This window comes from Haliotis asinina, chromosome 7 (assembly GCF_037392515.1).
Source record: "Haliotis asinina isolate JCU_RB_2024 chromosome 7, JCU_Hal_asi_v2, whole genome shotgun sequence".
Classification (NCBI taxonomy): domain Eukaryota; kingdom Metazoa; phylum Mollusca; class Gastropoda; order Lepetellida; family Haliotidae; genus Haliotis; species Haliotis asinina.
Window position 1 is genome coordinate 41,854,876 of NC_090286.1, and position 16,432 is coordinate 41,871,307.

Here is a 16,432-nt window from a genome sequence, read left to right on the forward strand (position 1 = left end):
AGTTCATGAGTTATGAAAAATACAACATGTAGAAATATGTTGTGTCACTAATATATGTGCGATGGCTGCCGGATGACAACTGAATAACCATCAATCCGGCATATCTTTTATTCGGTTAACATCATAGCACATTGGCATACGTTATAATTAGGAGTACAATTAAATAATAGTGAATGTTTATATGATGACGTCACATAAAGGTGATGCATCATATGACTCCTAAAACTATACACAGTCGGTGTTGATAATATAAGGATTGTTTTCAGAGATGATGTGTCTAAAATACCCACCAGTAGTTATGTGTCAGTCCATAATCATTCTCTTACAGTTTCATTTCTACTTATATATTATCACAAATAGAACAACATACAATTTTCTTTCAGTGTTGGGTAATGTCACAAACATCTGATGTTTTTAACTGAACATCCAACGTATCATAAAGTCAATTGTCACATGTACTTTATTTTGCCCCTCAGTATACAATTAACAACTTAAGTAATGGCACAATACATGGTATATGCTCCACTGGTGCTCTTTTTGAGAAAAGATATCTTTTTCTAAACAGTCATATTAAATAAGGCAATTTACACAAATGAATTGCATTATTGGGGAGACAACTGGTCGTTACGTACTAGTATATCATACTACCTACGCCACAAAGGAAAGTATTCTTGATTATATTTTCAAATGGCCGTATCAATCCATGCAAATGTCCCCCAAGCTCCGTATATTGGAGCCAATTTGACAAATGTTTCTAAGCCTGAAGATGAAAAATGCAGCATTTTCATGGAATTTTCTCAGTGTGATTTTGAAAGATACACAAGTGATTGATTTCTTACAACTATCCGCTTATACACATTTGAGTATGGAATTTGTCCAGCCAAAATAACCCTCCTCCCTTGCTATCTTTTGTCAAACTGTTTATTTACTCCAACTTACAAGATAGTTTCATTCACAAACTGTCTTGTCAATACACGGATGAAAACACTCCTAAAATTTGATGGATAAAAGCTTATTTCCTATGACGAAAATATTTAGAAGCATTTAGGAATTCTTATACCAGAAATAAACTTTAATTTGCCACTTAATCTGGTGTAAGAATTCATTCTAACAATGACGACTTCAAGAAATAGGAAAATAATTATGAAAGAAAAACTATAAAAAGATGTGTCAGAAGTGGGATTCGAACCCACGCCCACATTCGTGGACCAGAACACCCAACCTCTATCACAGAGAAGGCATAGCCTTGAGTCTGGCGCCTTAGACCACTCGGCCATCCTGACAGCTGATCAAAAACAATCGCTACAGCATATTTACTACTGATACATTGTATAATCGAGGCCATCCATGCTCGTTTTACACTTCTTGTGGAATTTAAGTCACATAACTACATGCATGATACATTAACTGTCAGACAAGTCCTTCTTCAAAGTTTGCATCATGCAACCCTGCAAATGGATTGCGCAACTCCGTGTATTTCAATTCTGGCTTCATTCACTGTACCAAAAGGAAAAGGTCACTCAGTATTTACTATTCCAGTTTACTTGGCAACACCAGACAAGGGCTTTTCACAAAACGTCATTACAGTTTCCAAATGTCTTTACATTTGGAAATTTAAAATGAGAGGGAAAAAGTTCCCGCGAGGCGGATTTGAACCACCGACCTAAGGATGTCAGCTTACTCTTTCCACTACAGTCCTCCGCTCTACCAACTGAGCTATCACGGGGCTGACTAAATGATGTCACAACGTTATGCGATCACTCAGTCAGTGCGTACATTCCATTATACAAACTGATTTCCCTACAGTACTTTCCTTGTAAATGGCGTAGCATTTCCATTAGGCGTGCGAGTGAGGGAACATCGGTAGCGATACACAGCTTTACCCAGATAATTACACAAAGTGCGGCATGACTAAACACGTAAATGGCTTCACAACACCTTCAACCATTATGATATGCGCACTGTCGCCTCACTCACGACCGCACTTTACCGGTAGGTATATTTATGTGGGTGTTTACAGTATTTCATTTCCTCTTTAAATTTCAAATCCCATCTCACTTCAAGAATTCATTCTTTATCGCCTTTCAAATATCGTTCAATGTTTTCCTTGTATCCCACACATATATTGACACCTTCATCGACCACGATGCACTCGAATAGTGACAGTGATCATACACAACAAGGGACAAATGAAAATACACCGAGTTTATATGTTATCTTCTGTCTATTTAGCCAGTTACTCCTTCTTCAAACAATCCACATGAAAATAGTTTGGATGCCTCTGGTTCATGCATCGAATTGCCAAGCAGACAAAATAACGGACGGAGACCATCGTTGCTGTAAAACATCTCGTTTATGTTTAGGAGTTCATGAGTTATGAAAAATACAACATGTAGAAATATGTTGTGTCACTAATATATGTGCGATGGCTGCCGGATGACAACTGAATAACCATCAATCCGGCATATCTTTTATTCGGTTAACATCATAGCACATTGGCATACGTTATAATTAGGAGTACAATTAAATAATAGTGAATGTTTATATGATGACGTCACATAAAGGTGATGCATCATATGACTCCTAAAACTATACACAGTCGGTGTTGATAATATAAGGATTGTTTTCAGAGATGATGTGTCTAAAATACCCACCAGTAGTTATGTGTCAGTCCATAATCATTCTCTTACAGTTTCATTTCTACTTATATATTATCACAAATAGAACAACATACAATTTTCTTTCAGTGTTGGGTAATGTCACAAACATCTGATGTTTTTAACTGAACATCCAACGTATCATAAAGTCAATTGTCACATGTACTTTATTTTGCCCCTCAGTATACAATTAACAACTTAAGTAATGGCACAATACATGGTATATGCTCCACTGGTGCTCTTTTTGAGAAAAGATATCTTTTTCTAAACAGTCATATTAAATAAGGCAATTTACACAAATGAATTGCATTATTGGGGAGACAACTGGTCGTTACGTACTAGTATATCATACTACCTACGCCACAAAGGAAAGTATTCTTGATTATATTTTCAAATGGCCGTATCAATCCATGCAAATGTCCCCCAAGCTCCGTATATTGGAGCCAATTTGACAAATGTTTCTAAGCCTGAAGATGAAAAATGCAGCATTTTCATGGAATTTTCTCAGTGTGATTTTGAAAGATACACAAGTGATTGATTTCTTACAACTATCCGCTTATACACATTTGAGTATGGAATTTGTCCAGCCAAAATAACCCTCCTCCCTTGCTATCTTTTGTCAAACTGTTTATTTACTCCAACTTACAAGATAGTTTCATTCACAAACTGTCTTGTCAATACACGGATGAAAACACTCCTAAAATTTGATGGATAAAAGCTTATTTCCTATGACGAAAATATTTAGAAGCATTTAGGAATTCTTATACCAGAAATAAACTTTAATTTGCCACTTAATCTGGTGTAAGAATTCATTCTAACAATGACGACTTCAAGAAATAGGAAAATAATTATGAAAGAAAAACTATAAAAAGATGTGTCAGAAGTGAGATTCGAACCCACGCCCAAATTCGTGGACCAGAACACCCAACCTCTATCACAGAGAAGGCATAGCCTTGAGTCTGGCGCCTTAGACCACTCGGCCATCCTGACAGCTGATCAAAAACAATCGCTACAGCATATTTACTACTGATACATTGTATAATCGAGGCCATCCATGCTCGTTTTACACTTCTTGTGGAATTTAAGTCACATAACTACATGCATGATACATTAACTGTCAGACAAGTCCTTCTTCAAAGTTTGCATCATGCAACCCTGCAAATGGATTGCGCAACTCCGTGTATTTCAATTCTGGCTTCATTCACTGTACCAAAAGGAAAAGGTCACTCAGTATTTACTATTCCAGTTTACTTGGCAACACCAGACAAGGGCTTTTCACAAAACGTCATTACAGTTTCCAAATGTCTTTACATTTGGAAATTTAAAATGAGAGGGAAAAAAGTTCCCGCGAGGCGGATTTGAACCACCGACCTAAGGATGTCAGCTTACACTTTCCACTACAGTCCTCCGCTCTACCAACTGAGCTATCACGGGGCTGACTAAATGATGTCACAACGTTATGCGATCACTCAGTCAGTGCGTACATTCCATTATACAAACTGATTTCCCTACAGTACTTTCCTTGTAAATGGCGTAGCATTTCCATTAGGCGTGCGAGTGAGGGAACATCGGTAGCGATACACAGCTTTACCCAGATAATTACACAAAGTGCGGCATGACTAAACACGTAAATGGCTTCACAACACCTTCAACCATTATGATATGCGCACTGTCGCCTCACTCACGACCGCACTTTACCGGTAGGTATATTTATGTGGGTGTTTACAGTATTTCATTTCCTCTTTAAATTTCAAATCCCATCTCACTTCAAGAATTCATTCTTTCTCGCCTTTCAAATATCGTTCAATGTTTTCCTTGTATCCCACACATATATTGACACCTTCATCGACCACGATGCACTCGAATAGTGACAGTGATCATACACAAAAAGGGACAAACGAAAATACACCGAGTTTATATGTTATCTTCTGTCTATTTAGCCAGTTACTCCTTCTTCAAACAATCCACATGAAAATAGTTTGGATGCCTCTGGTTCATGCATCGAATTGCCAAGCAGACGAAATAACGGACGGAGACCATCGTTGCTGTAAAACATCTCGTTTATGTTTAGGAGTTCATGAGTTATGAAAAATACAACATGTAGAAATATGTTGTGTCACTAATATATGTGCGATGGCTGCCGGATGACAACTGAATAACCATCAATCCGGCATATCTTTTATTCGGTTAACATCATAGCACATTGGCATACGTTATAATTAGGAGTACAATTAAATAATAGTGAATGTTTATATGATGACGTCACATAAAGGTGATGCATCATATGACTCCTAAAACTATACACAGTCGGTGTTGATAATATAAGGATTGTTTTCAGAGATGATGTGTCTAAAATACCCACCAGTAGTTATGTGTCAGTCCATAATCATTCTCTTACAGTTTCATTTCTACTTATATATTATCACAAATAGAACAACATACAATTTTCTTTCAGTGTTGGGTAATGTCACAAACATCTGATGTTTTTAACTGAACATCCAACGTATCATAAAGTCAATTGTCAGATGTACTTTATTTTGCCCCTCAGTATACAATTAACAACTTAAGTAATGGCACAATACATGGTATATGCTCCACTGGTGCTCTTTTTGAGAAAAGATATCTTTTTCTAAACAGTCATATTAAATAAGGCAATTTACACAAATGAATTGCATTATTGGGGAGACAACTGGTCGTTGCGTACTAGTATATCATACTACCTACGCCACAAAGGAAAGTATTCTTGATTATATTTTCAAATGACCGTATCAATCCATGCAAATGTCCCCCAAGCTCCGTATATTGGAGCCAATTTGACAAATGTTTCTAAGCCTGAAGATGAAAAATGCAGCATTTTCATGGAATTTTCTCAGTGTGATTTTGAAAGATACACAAGTGATTGATTTCTTACAACTATCCGCTTATACACATTTGAGTATGGAATTTGTCCAGCCAAAATAACCCTCCTCCCTTGCTATCTTTTGTCAAACTGTTTATTTACTCCAACTTACAAGATAGTTTCATTCACAAACTGTCTTGTCAATACACGGATGAAAACACTCCTAAAATTTGATGGATAAAAGCTTATTTCCTATGACGAAAATATTTAGAAGCATTTAGGAATTCTTATACCAGAAATAAACTTTAATTTGCCACTTAATCTGGTGTAAGAATTCATTCTAACAATGACGACTTCAAGAAATAGGAAAATAATTATGAAAGAAAAACTATAAAAAGATGTGTCAGAAGTGGGATTCGAACCCACGCCCACATTCGTGGACCAGAACACCCAACCTCTATCACAGAGAAGGCATAGCCTTGAGTCTGGCGCCTTAGACCACTCGGCCATCCTGACAGCTGATCAAAAACAATCGCTACAGCATATTTACTACTGATACATTGTATAATCGAGGCCATCCATGCTCGTTTTACACTTCTTCTGGAATTTAAGTCACATAACTACATGCATGATACATTAACTGTCAGACAAGTCCTTCTTCAAAGTTTGCATCATGCAACCCTGCAAATGGATTGCGCAACTCCGTGTATTTCAATTCTGGCTTCATTCACTGTACCAAAAGGAAAAGGTCACTCAGTATTTACTATTCCAGTTTACTTGGCAACACCAGACAAGGGCTTTTCACAAAACGTCATTACAGTTTCCAAATGTCTTTACATTTGGAAATTTAAAATGAGAGGGAAAAAGTTCCCGCGAGGCGGATTTGAACCACCGACCTAAGGATGTCAGCTTACTCTTTCCACTACAGTCCTCCGCTCTACCAACTGAGCTATCACGGGGCTGACTAAATGATGTCACAACGTTATGCGATCACTCAGTCAGTGCGTACATTCCATTATACAAACTGATTTCCCTACAGTACTTTCCTTGTAAATGGCGTAGCATTTCCATTAGGCGTGCGAGTGAGGGAACATCGGTAGCGATACACAGCTTTACCCAGATAATTACACAAAGTGCGGCATGACTAAACACGTAAATGGCTTCACAACACCTTCAACCATTATGATATGCGCACTGTCGCCTCACTCACGACCGCACTTTACCGGTAGGTATATTTATGTGGGTGTTTACAGTATTTCATTTCCTCTTTAAATTTCAAATCCCATCTCACTTCAAGAATTCATTCTTTATCGCCTTTCAAATATCGTTCAATGTTTTCCTTGTATTCCACACATATATTGACACCTTCATCGACCACGATGCACTCGAATAGTGACAGTGATCATACACAACAAGGGACAAATGAAAATACACCGAGTTTATATGTTATCTTCTGTCTATTTAGCCAGTTACTCCTTCTTCAAACAATCCACATGAAAATAGTTTGGATGCCTCTGGTTCATGCATCGGATTGCCAAGCAGACAAAATAACGGACGGAGACCCTCGTTGCTGTAAAACATCTCGTTTATGTTTAGAAGTTCATGAGTTATGAAAAATACAACATGTAGAAATATGTTGTGTCACTAATATATGTGCGATGGCTGCCGGATGACATCTGAATAACCATCAATCCGGCATATCTTTTATTCGGTTAACATCATAGCACATTGGCATACGTTATAATTAGGAGTACAATTAAATAATAGTAAATGTTTATATATGATGACGTCACATAAAGGTGATGCATCATATGACTCCTAAAACTATACACAGTCGGTGTTGATAATATAAGGATTGTTTTCAGAGATGATGTGTCTAAAATACCCACCAGTAGTTATGTGTCAGTCCATAATCATTCTCTTATAGTTTCATTTCTACTTATATATTATCACAAATAGAACAACATACAATTTTCTTTCAGTGTTGGGTAATGTCACAAACATCTGATGTTCTTAACTGAACACCCAACGTATCATAAAGTCAATTGTCAGATGTACTTTATTTTGCCCCTCAGTATACAATTAACAACTTTAGTAATGGCACAATACATGGTATATGCTCCACTGGTGCTCTTTTTTGAGAAAAGATATCTTTTTCTAAACAGTCATATTAAATAAGGCAATTTACACAAATGAATTGCATTATTGGGGAGACAACTGGTCGTTGCGTACTAGTATATCATACTACCTACGCCACAAAGGAAAGTATTCTTGATTATATTTTCAAATGACCGTATCAATCCATGCAAATGTCCCCCAAGCTCCGTATATTGGAGCCATTTTGACAAATGTTTCTAAGCCTGAAGATGAAAAATGCAGCATTTTCATGGAATTTTCTCAGTGTGATTTTGAAAGATACACAAGTGATTGATTTCTTACAGTTATCCGCTTATACACATTTGAGTATGGAATTTGTCCAGCCAAAATAACCCTCCTCCCTTGCTATCTTTTGTCAAACTGTTTATTTACTCCAACTTACAAGATAGTTTCATTCACAAACTGTCTTGTCAATACACGGATGAAAACACTCCTAAAATTTGATGGATAAAAGCTTATTTCCTATGACGAAAATATTTAGAAGCATTTAGGAATTCTTATACCAGAAATAAACTTTAATTTGCCACTTAATCTGGGGTAAGAATTCATTCTAACAATGACGACTTCAAGAAATAGGAAAATAATTATGAAAGAAAAACTATAAAAAGATGTGTCAGAAGTGGGATTCGAACCCACGCCCACATTCGTGGACCAGAACACCCAACCTCTATCACAGAGAAGGCATAGCCTTGAGTCTGGCGCCTTAGACCACTCGGCCATCCTGACAGCTGATCAAAAACAATCGCTACAGCATATTTACTACTGATACATTGTATAATCGAGGCCATCCATGCTCGTTTTACACTTCTTCTGGAATTTAAGTCACATAACTACATGCATGATACATTAACTGTCAGACAAGTCCTTCTTCAAAGTTTGCATCATGCAACCCTGCAAATGGATTGCGCAACTCCGTGTATTTCAATTCTGGCTTCACTCACTGTACCAAAAGGAAAAGGTCACTCAGTATTTACTGTTCCATAAGAATGAAGATTTTATGGATATCAATTTCTTTATGAGAGAACACAACGTTTCGGAGTTAATGCTTGCTCCTTCATTACAGTTTCCATCACCTGATGAAGGAGTACGCATTAACTCCGAAACGTTGTGTTCTCTCATAAAGAAGTTGATATCCACAAAATCTTCATTCTTATGTATTTACACTTCTAAATGACATTCAAAGACTTGTTACTATTCCAGTTTACTTGGCAACACCAGACAAGGGCTTTTCACAAAACGTCATTACAGTTTCCAAATGTCTTTACATTTGGAAATTTAAAATGAGAGGGAAAAAGTTCCCGCGAGGCGAATTTGAACCACCGACCTAAGGATGTCAGCTTACACTTTCCACTACAGTCCTCCGCTCTACCAACTGAGCTATCACGGGGCTGACTAAATGCTGTCACAACGTTATGCGATCACTCAGTCAGTGCGTACATTCCATTATACAAACTGATTTCCCTACAGTACTTTCCTTGTAAATGGCGTAGCATTTCCATTAGGCGTGCGAGTGAGGGAACATCGGTAGCGATACACAGCTTTACCCAGATAATTACACAAAGTGCGGCATGACTAAACACGTAAATGGCTTCACAACACCTTCAACCATTATGATATGCGCACTGTCGCCTCACTCACGACCGCACTTTACCGGTAGGTATATTTATGTGGGTGTTTACAGTATTTCATTTCCTCTTTAAATTTCAAATCCCATCTCACTTCAAGAATTCATTCTTTATCGCCTTTCAAATATCGTTCAATGTTTTCCTTGTATTCCACACATATATTGACACCTTCATCGACCACGATGCACTCGAATAGTGACAGTGATCATACACAACAAGGGACAAATGAAAATACACCGAGTTTATATGTTATCTTCTGTCTATTTAGCCAGTTACTCCTTCTTCAAACAATCCACATGAAAATAGTTTGGATGCCTCTGGTTCATGCATCGAATTGCCAAGCAGACAAAATAACGGACGGAGACCATCGTTGCTGTAAAACATCTCGTTTATGTTTAGGAGTTCATGAGTTATGAAAAATACAACATGTAGAAATATGTTGTGTCACTAATATATGTGCGATGGCTGCCGGATGACAACTGAATAACCATCAATCCGGCATATCTTTTATTCGGTTAACATCATAGCACATTGGCATACGTTTTAATTAGGAGTACAATTAAATAATAGTGAATGTTTATATGATGACGTCACATAAAGGTGATGCATCATATGACTCCTAAAACTATACACAGTCGGTGTTGATAATATAAGGATTGTTTTCAGAGATGATGTGTCTAAAATACCCACCAGTAGTTATGTGTCAGTCCATAATCATTCTCTTACAGTTTCATTTCTACTTATATATTATCACAAATAGAACAACATACAATTTTCTTTCAGTGTTGGGTAATGTCACAAACATCTGATGTTTTTAACTGAACACCCAACGTATCATAAAGTCAATTGTCAGATGTACTTTATTTTGCCCCTCAGTATACAATTAACAACTTTAGTAATGGCACAATACATGGTATATGCTCCACTGGTGCTCTTTTTTGAGAAAAGATATCTTTTTCTAAACAGTCATATTAAATAAGGCAATTTACACAAATGAATTGCATTATTGGGGAGACAACTGGTCGTTGCGTACTAGTATATCATACTACCTACGCCACAAAGGAAAGTATTCTTGATTATATTTTCAAATGACCGTATCAATCCATGCAAATGTCCCCCAAGCTCCGTATATTGGAGCCATTTTGACAAATGTTTCTAAGCCTGAAGATGAAAAATGCAGCATTTTCATGGAATTTTCTCAGTGTGATTTTGAAAGATACACAAGTGATTGATTTCTTACAGTTATCCGCTTATACACATTTGAGTATGGAATTTGTCCAGCCAAAATAACCCTCCTCCCTTGCTATCTTTTGTCAAACTGTTTATTTACTCCAACTTACAAGATAGTTTCATTCACAAACTGTCTTGTCAATACACGGATGAAAACACTCCTAAAATTTGATGGATAAAAGCTTATTTCCTATGACGAAAATATTTAGAAGCATTTAGGAATTCTTATACCAGAAGTAAACTTTAATTTGCCACTTAATCTGGGGTAAGAATTCATTCTAACAATGACGACTTCAAGAAATAGGAAAATAGTTATGAAAGAAAAACTATAAAAAGATGTGTCAGAAGTGGGATTCGAACCCACGCCCACATTCGTGGACCAGAACACCCAACCTCTATCACAGAGAAGGCATAGCCTTGAGTCTGGCGCCTTAGACCACTCGGCCATCCTGACAGCTGATCAGAAGCGATCGCTACAGCATATTTATTACTGATACATTGTATAATCGAGGCCATCCATGCTCGTTTTACACTTCTTGTGGAATTTAAGTCACATAACTACATGCATGATACATTAACTGTCAGACAAGTCCTTCTTCAAAGTTTGCATCATGCAACCCTGCAAATGGATTGCGCAACTCCGTGTATTTCAATTCTGGCTTCACTCACTGTACCAAAAGGAAAAGGTCACTCAGTATTTACTGTTCCATAAGAATGAAGATTTTATGGATATCAATTTCTTTATGAGAGAACACAACGTTTCGGAGTTAATGCTTACTCCTTCATTACAGTTTCCATCACCTGATGAAGGAGTAAGCATTAACTCCGAAACGTTGTGTTCTCTCATAAAGAAGTTGATATCCATAAAATCTTCATTCTTATGTATTTACACTTCTAAATGACATTCAAAGACTTGTTACTATTCCAGTTTACTTGGCAACACCAGACAAGGGCTTTTCACAAAACGTCATTACAGTTTCCAAATGTCTTTACATTTGGAAATTTAAAATGAGAGGGAAAAAGTTCCCGCGAGGCGAATTTGAACCACCGACCTAAGGATGTCAGCTTACACTTTCCACTACAGTCCTCCGCTCTACCAACTGAGCTATCACGGGGCTGACTAAATGCTGTCACAACGTTATGCGATCACTCAGTCAGTGCGTACATTCCATTATACAAACTGATTTCCCTACAGTACTTTCCTTGTAAATGGCGTAGCATTTCCATTAGGCGTGCGAGTGAGGGAACATCGGTAGCGATACACAGCTTTACCCAGATAATTACACAAAGTGCGGCATGACTAAACACGTAAATGGCTTCACAACACCTTCAACCATTATGATATGCGCACTGTCGCCTCACTCACGACCGCACTTTACCGGTAGGTATATTTATGTGGGTGTTTACAGTATTTCATTTCCTCTTTAAATTTCAAATCCCATCTCACTTCAAGAATTCATTCTTTATCGCCTTTCAAATATCGTTCAATGTTTTCCTTGTATTCCACACATATATTGACACCTTCATCGACCACGATGCACTCGAATAGTGACAGTGATCATACACAACAAGGGACAAATGAAAATACACCGAGTTTATATGTTATCTTCTGTCTATTTAGCCAGTTACTCCTTCTTCAAACAATCCACATGAAAATAGTTTGGATGCCTCTGGTTCATGCATCGAATTGCCAAGCAGACAGAATAACGGACGGAGACCATCGTTGCTGTAAAACATCTCGTTTATGTTTAGGAGTTCATGAGTTATGAAAAATACAACATGTAGAAATATGTTGTGTCACTAATATATGTGCGATGGCTGCCGGATGACAACTGAATAACCATCAATCCGGCATATCATATATTTAATTAACATCATAGCACATTGGCATACGTTTTAATTAGGAGTACAATTAAATAATAGTGAATGTTTATATGATGACGTCACATAAAGGTGATGCATCATATGACTCCTAAAACTATACACAGTCGGTGTTGATAATATAAGGATTGTTTTCAGAGATGATGTGTCTAAAATACCCACCAGTAGTTATGTGTCAGTCCATAATCATTCTCTTACAGTTTCATTTCTACTTATATATTATCACAAATAGAACAACATACAATTTTCTTTCAGTGTTGGGTAATGTCACAAACATCTGATGTTCTTAACTGAACACCCAACGTATCATAAAGTCAATTGTCAGATGTACTTTATTTTGCCCCTCAGTATACAATTAACAACTTTAGTAATGGCACAATACATGGTATATGCTCCACTGGTGCTCTTTTTTGAGAAAAGATATCTTTTTCTAAACAGTCATATTAAATAAGGCAATTTACACAAATGAATTGCATTATTGGGGAGACAACTGGTCGTTGCGTACTAGTATATCATACTACCTACGCCACAAAGGAAAGTATTCTTGATTATATTTTCAAATGACCGTATCAATCCATGCAAATGTCCCCCAAGCTCCGTATATTGGAGATATTTTGACAAATGTTTCTAAGCCTGAAGATGAAAAATGCAGCATTTTCATGGAATTTTCTCAGTGTGATTTTGAAAGATACACAAGTGATTGATTTCTTACAACTATCCGCTTATACAGATTTGAGTATGGAATTTGTCCAGCCAAAATAACCCTCCTCCATTGCTATCTTTTGTCAAACTGTTTATTTACTCCAACTTACAAGATAGTTTCATTCACAAACTGTCTTGTCAATACACGGATGAAAACACTCCTAAAATTTGATGGATAAAAGCTTATTTCCTATGACGAAAATATTTAGAAGCATTTAGGAATTCTTATACCAGAAATAAACTTTAATTTGCCACTTAATCTGGGGTAAGAATTCATTCTAGCAATGACGACTTCAAGAAATAGGAAAATAATTACGAAAGAAAAACTATAAAAAGATGTGTCAGAAGTGGGATTCGAACCCACGCCCACATTCGTGGACCAGAACACCCAACCTCTATCACAGAGAAGGCATAGCCTTGAGTCTGGCGCCTTAGACCACTCGGCCATCCTGACAGCTGATCAAAAACAATCGCTACAGCATATTTACTACTGATACATTGTATAATCGAGGCCATCCATGCTCGTTTTACACTTCTTGTGGAATTTAAGTCACATAACTACATGCATGATACATTAACTGTCAGACAAGTCCTTCTTCAAAGTTTGCATCATGCAACCCTGCAAATGGATTGCGCAACTCCGTGTATTTCAATTCTGGCTTCATTCACTGTACCAAAAGGAAAAGGTCACTCAGTATTTACTATTCCAGTTTACTTGGCAACACCAGACAAGGGCTTTTCACAAAACGTCATTACAGTTTCCAAATGTCTTTACATTTGGAAATTTAAAATGAGAGGGAAAAAGTTCCCGCGAGGCGGATTTGAACCACCGACCTAAGGAAGTCAGCTTACTCTTTCCACTACAGTCCTCCGCTCTACCAACTGAGCTATCACGGGGCTGACTAAATGATGTCACAACGTTATGCGATCACTCAGTCAGTGCGTACATTCCATTATACAAACTGATTTCCCTACAGTACTTTCCTTGTAAATGGCGTAGCATTTCCATTAGGCGTGCGAGTGAGGGAACATCGGTAGCGATACACAGCTTTACCCAGATAATTACACAAAGTGCGGCATGACTAAACACGTAAATGGCTTCACAACACCTTCAACCATTATGATATGCGCACTGTCGCCTCACTCACGACCGCACTTTACCGGTAGGTATATTTATGTGGGTGTTTACAGTATTTCATTTCCTCTTTAAATTTCAAATCCCATCTCACTTCAAGAATTCATTCTTTATCGCCTTTCAAATATCGTTCAATGTTTTCCTTGTATTCCACACATATAGTGACACCTTCATCGACCACGATGCACTCGAATAGTGACAGTGATCATACACAACAAGGGACAAATGAAAATACACCGAGTTTATATGTTATCTTCTGTCTATTTAGCCAGTTACTCCTTCTTCAAACAATCCACATGAAAATAGTTTGGATGCCTCTGGTTCATGCATCGAATTGCCAAGCAGACAAAATAACGGACGGAGACCATCGTTGCTGTAAAACATCTCGTTTATGTTTAGGAGTTCATGAGTTATGAAAAATACAACATGTAGAAATATGTTGTGTCACTAATATATGTGCGATGGCTGCCGGATGACAACTGAATAACCATCAATCCGGCATATCATATATTTAATTAACATCATAGCACATTGGCATACGTTATAATTAGGAGTACAATTAAATAATAGTGAATGTTTATATGATGACGTCACATAAAGGTGATGCATCATATGACTCCTAAAACTATACACAGTCGGTGTTGATAATATAAGGATTGTTTTCAGAGATGATGTGTCTAAAACACCCACCAGTAGTTATGTGTCAGTCCATAATCATTCTCTTACAGTTTCATTTCTACTTATATATTATCACAAATAGAACAACATACAATTTTCTTTCAGTGTTGGGTAATGTCACAAACATCTGATGTTTTTAACTGAACATCCAACGTATCATAAAGTCAATTGTCACATGTACTTTATTTTGCCCCTCAGTATACAATTAACAACTTAAGTAATGGCACAATACATGGTATATGCTCCACTGGTGCTCTTTTTGAGAAAAGATATCTTTTTCTAAACAGTCATATTAAATAAGGCAATTTACACAAATGAATTGCATTATTGGGGAGACAACTGGTCGTTACGTACTAGTATATCATACTACCTACGCCACAAAGGAAAGTATTCTTGATTATATTTTCAAATGACCGTATCAATCCATGCAAATGTCCCCCAAGCTCCGTATATTGGAGCCAATTTGACAAATGTTTCTAAGCCTGAAGATGAAAAATGCAGCATTTTCATGGAATTTTCTCAGTGTGATTTTGAAAGATACACAAGTGATTGATTTCTTACAACTATTAGCTTATACACATTTGAGTATGGAATTTGTCCAGCCAAAATAACCCTCCTCCCTTGCTATCTTTTGTCAAACTGTTTATTTACTCCAACTTACAAGATAGTTTCATTCACAAACTGTCTTGTCAATACACGGATGAAAACACTCCTAAAATTTGATGGATAAAAGCTTATTTCCTATGACGAAAATATTTAGAAGCATTTAGGAATTCTTATACCAGAAATAAACTTTAATTTGCCACTTAATCTGGTGTAAGAATTCATTCTAACAATGACGACTTCAAGAAATAGGAAAATAATTACGAAAGAAAAACTATAAAAAGATGTGTCAGAAGTGGGATTCGAACCCACGCCCACATTCGTGGACCAGAACACCCAACCTCTATCACAGAGAAGGCATAGCCTTGAGTCTGGCGCCTTAGACCACTCGGCCATCCTGACAGCTGATCAAAAACAATCGCTACAGCATATTTACTACTGATACATTGTATAATCGAGGCCATCCATGCTCGTTTTACACTTCTTGTGGAATTTAAGTCACATAACTACATGCATGATACATTAACTGTCAGACAAGTCCTTCTTCAAAGTTTGCATCATGCAACCCTGCAAATGGATTGCGCAACTCCGTGTATTTCAATTCTGGCTTCATTCACTGTACCAAAAGGAAAAGGTCACTCAGTATTTACTATTCCAGTTTACTTGGCAACACCAGACAAGGGCTTTTCACAAAACGTCATTACAGTTTCCAAATGTCTTTACATTTGGAAATTTAAAATGAGAGGGAAAAAGTTCCCGCGAGGCGGATTTGAACCACCGACCTAAGGATGTCAGCTTACTCTTTCCACTACAGTCCTCCGCTCTACCAACTGAGCTATCACGGGGCTGACTAAATGATGTCACAACGTTATGCGATCACTCAGTCAGTGCGTACATTCCATTATACAAACTGATTTCCCTACAG

The 16,432-nt window shown here is 37.2% G+C and overlaps 14 non-coding genes across 14 annotated transcripts; all 14 read right to left on the bottom strand.

Moving 5' to 3' along the window:
- Positions 1 to 1,168: 1,168 nt before the first annotated feature.
- Positions 1,169 to 1,283, bottom strand: Trnal-caa (transfer RNA leucine (anticodon CAA)). Its single transcript has 2 exons — positions 1,246 to 1,283; positions 1,169 to 1,214 (listed from the first exon to the last, which is right to left on the bottom strand). It is a non-coding gene; the product is annotated as a tRNA-Leu (tRNA).
- Positions 1,284 to 1,635: 352 nt separating this feature from the next.
- On the bottom strand, positions 1,636 to 1,726 carry Trnay-gua (transfer RNA tyrosine (anticodon GUA)). Its single transcript is given in 2 exon segments — positions 1,636 to 1,671; positions 1,690 to 1,726. It is a non-coding gene; the product is annotated as a tRNA-Tyr (tRNA).
- Positions 1,727 to 3,532: 1,806 nt separating this feature from the next.
- Trnal-caa (transfer RNA leucine (anticodon CAA)) lies at positions 3,533 to 3,647 on the bottom strand. Its single transcript has 2 exons — positions 3,610 to 3,647; positions 3,533 to 3,578 (listed from the first exon to the last, which is right to left on the bottom strand). It is a non-coding gene; the product is annotated as a tRNA-Leu (tRNA).
- A 353-nt stretch (positions 3,648 to 4,000) lies between these two features.
- Positions 4,001 to 4,091, bottom strand: Trnay-gua (transfer RNA tyrosine (anticodon GUA)). Its single transcript is given in 2 exon segments — positions 4,001 to 4,036; positions 4,055 to 4,091. It is a non-coding gene; the product is annotated as a tRNA-Tyr (tRNA).
- Positions 4,092 to 5,897: 1,806 nt separating this feature from the next.
- Positions 5,898 to 6,012, bottom strand: Trnal-caa (transfer RNA leucine (anticodon CAA)). Its single transcript has 2 exons — positions 5,975 to 6,012; positions 5,898 to 5,943 (listed from the first exon to the last, which is right to left on the bottom strand). It is a non-coding gene; the product is annotated as a tRNA-Leu (tRNA).
- A 352-nt stretch (positions 6,013 to 6,364) lies between these two features.
- On the bottom strand, positions 6,365 to 6,455 carry Trnay-gua (transfer RNA tyrosine (anticodon GUA)). Its single transcript is given in 2 exon segments — positions 6,365 to 6,400; positions 6,419 to 6,455. It is a non-coding gene; the product is annotated as a tRNA-Tyr (tRNA).
- A 1,809-nt stretch (positions 6,456 to 8,264) lies between these two features.
- Positions 8,265 to 8,379, bottom strand: Trnal-caa (transfer RNA leucine (anticodon CAA)). Its single transcript has 2 exons — positions 8,342 to 8,379; positions 8,265 to 8,310 (listed from the first exon to the last, which is right to left on the bottom strand). It is a non-coding gene; the product is annotated as a tRNA-Leu (tRNA).
- A 570-nt stretch (positions 8,380 to 8,949) lies between these two features.
- Positions 8,950 to 9,040, bottom strand: Trnay-gua (transfer RNA tyrosine (anticodon GUA)). Its single transcript is given in 2 exon segments — positions 8,950 to 8,985; positions 9,004 to 9,040. It is a non-coding gene; the product is annotated as a tRNA-Tyr (tRNA).
- Positions 9,041 to 10,847: 1,807 nt separating this feature from the next.
- Positions 10,848 to 10,962, bottom strand: Trnal-caa (transfer RNA leucine (anticodon CAA)). Its single transcript has 2 exons — positions 10,925 to 10,962; positions 10,848 to 10,893 (listed from the first exon to the last, which is right to left on the bottom strand). It is a non-coding gene; the product is annotated as a tRNA-Leu (tRNA).
- A 570-nt stretch (positions 10,963 to 11,532) lies between these two features.
- Positions 11,533 to 11,623, bottom strand: Trnay-gua (transfer RNA tyrosine (anticodon GUA)). The gene is given in 2 exon segments: positions 11,533 to 11,568; positions 11,587 to 11,623. It is a non-coding gene; the product is annotated as a tRNA-Tyr (tRNA).
- A 1,807-nt stretch (positions 11,624 to 13,430) lies between these two features.
- Trnal-caa (transfer RNA leucine (anticodon CAA)) lies at positions 13,431 to 13,545 on the bottom strand. Its single transcript has 2 exons — positions 13,508 to 13,545; positions 13,431 to 13,476 (listed from the first exon to the last, which is right to left on the bottom strand). It is a non-coding gene; the product is annotated as a tRNA-Leu (tRNA).
- A 352-nt stretch (positions 13,546 to 13,897) lies between these two features.
- Trnay-gua (transfer RNA tyrosine (anticodon GUA)) lies at positions 13,898 to 13,988 on the bottom strand. The gene is given in 2 exon segments: positions 13,898 to 13,933; positions 13,952 to 13,988. It is a non-coding gene; the product is annotated as a tRNA-Tyr (tRNA).
- A 1,806-nt stretch (positions 13,989 to 15,794) lies between these two features.
- Positions 15,795 to 15,909, bottom strand: Trnal-caa (transfer RNA leucine (anticodon CAA)). Its single transcript has 2 exons — positions 15,872 to 15,909; positions 15,795 to 15,840 (listed from the first exon to the last, which is right to left on the bottom strand). It is a non-coding gene; the product is annotated as a tRNA-Leu (tRNA).
- Positions 15,910 to 16,261: 352 nt separating this feature from the next.
- Positions 16,262 to 16,352, bottom strand: Trnay-gua (transfer RNA tyrosine (anticodon GUA)). Its single transcript is given in 2 exon segments — positions 16,262 to 16,297; positions 16,316 to 16,352. It is a non-coding gene; the product is annotated as a tRNA-Tyr (tRNA).
- Between the last annotated feature and the right edge of the window lie 80 nt (positions 16,353 to 16,432).